The following is a 1,824-nucleotide window of genomic DNA, read 5'->3' as shown; positions in this document are numbered from 1 at the left end:
AGGTGTCTACTGGAGCAAAGAAAATAAATTATATTACCTTACATGATAGGAGGAGATGGATATAATTCAAATACTCTAGCTAATGGTTTTGGTTTTTTATTTTATTTTATTTTTTTTTGAGATGAAGTCTCGCTCTGTCGCCCAGGCTGGAGTGCAGTGGCCGGATCTCAGCTCACTGCAAGCTCCGCCTTCCGGGTTCCCGCCATTCTCCTGCCTCAGCCTCCAAGTAGCTGGGACTACAGGAGCCTGCCACCTTGCCCAGCTAATTTTTTGTATTTTTAGTAGAGACAGGGTTTCATCATGTTAGCCAGGATTGTCTCGATCTCCTGACCTCATGATCCGCCCACCTTGGCCTCCCAAAGTGCTGGGATTACAGGCGTGAGCCACCACGCCCAGTCTCTAGCTAATGGTTTTTTAATAGATTGCCAATTCTTATAAAATAATAATTAAAAACAAATATCAAGTAAAACTAGATTTGTGTACAACTAAATCTTTGATGAAAAGATCACTCAATGACTCAAAATCATTGTGACTGATCAATTATAACATCAATTATCATTGTACTATACATATGTAGAAACACTAATTAGTGAAATCCTAGGTAACAAAATGTTACGTAACAGAACATTAAGAAGTTAAAACAAGTGCTTATGGTGAATACTATTTAATTCACACTTCTATTTCTTAAATAATATAAAAGTCATCTGATGTTTACTGTGTTCAATCTCAAGTAAAATTTTCATAGCCCCAAAATACAATTTCAAATTTACTTTTCTGGTAAAAAAAAAAAAAAAAAAAAAAAGAGTTGTCACATATTTCATTGTTGTGATTGAGATTTACATGTTTTGATGAACTAAATAATAATTGTAAGACTTAGTTTCTCCAAATTAGCTGATTAAATTAGTTCTTCGTTACTCAACTCTTTGTTGATTCCTGGCACCAGGAAGACTTCTAATATACGCACAGGTAAGTCTATAAGGAAAAATAACTGCAACATGAAATTACAGGCTGTATGATGAAAATAAATCAGCGCTCCATCATTCAGATCTCTTTGAATTTACTTTTCAGTTGTTGCTGAAAACTAGTTGCTGCTGGTCAAGGCTGAGTTGTGGACCTTGGTTAGGTTTTCACAAGAAGGGCTTCTATTTTCCACCCCAATAGCTTCAGGCACAAATAGGCACCTACAGGTTCATTTGGGCATCAATGGAGTGGCATACAGCTCAATATTCATGCTGAAGCTCCCTTAGCTACACAAATCTGACATCCTGTCAACACATTGACCCAAATTTGTATATGCAAAGGTTTGCCTTAGCAACCTTGGCAGCTAGGAGATCTCAGAAAGGAAGCCTACCCTTTGGGGGAGGTGATGCTTCCTTAAAATCCAGTTTTTATCAAATTTCTCACTTAAAGAGATACTCATTGCCTTTCATCAAGAAGTAAAATTGTGAATGAATTACAACTCACGGATTTCCATAAATTGTACCGTGTAGTTTTCACCACAACTTTTGCTGGCTGTGAAGAAGAAAACAGCCCAAAGCCTAAATAATCACTCAGCAATTAGTAGCTGAGTAAGCAAATATGCCAGCCCCAAACTAAGCATTGCAGCTCTAGGAAAAAGCCTGTGGCAGGTACTCCCGAACACACGTTACTTCGAATAAACATACACACATAGCTGGCAAGATTACAGGTGTGTATGTGTAAAAACTGAAACGATCATTAAGAAGCTAATTACGGGCCGGGCGCGGTGGCTCAAGCCTGTAATCCCAGCACTTTGGGAGGCCGAGACGGGCGGATCACGAGGTCAGGAGATCGAGACCATCCTGG

General features: G+C 38.8%; 1 long non-coding RNA gene across 1 annotated transcript in view; it reads right to left on the bottom strand.

Moving 5' to 3' along the window:
- Positions 1-820: 820 nt before the first annotated feature.
- Positions 821-1,824, bottom strand: part of LOC105526010 — a 116,662-nt gene continuing 115,658 nt past the window's right edge. The window contains exon 2 of the long non-coding RNA XR_001004005.1: positions 821-972. This is a non-coding gene — a long non-coding RNA (uncharacterized LOC105526010). The remainder of the gene's footprint in view (positions 973-1,824) is intronic.

The sequence above is a fragment of the Colobus angolensis genome, unplaced genomic scaffold (assembly GCF_000951035.1).
Source record: "Colobus angolensis palliatus isolate OR3802 unplaced genomic scaffold, Cang.pa_1.0 Scaffold57, whole genome shotgun sequence".
Classification (NCBI taxonomy): domain Eukaryota; kingdom Metazoa; phylum Chordata; class Mammalia; order Primates; family Cercopithecidae; genus Colobus; species Colobus angolensis.
Note: the sequence above shows the minus strand (reverse complement) of the source record. Positions and strands in the feature narration are given on the sequence as shown.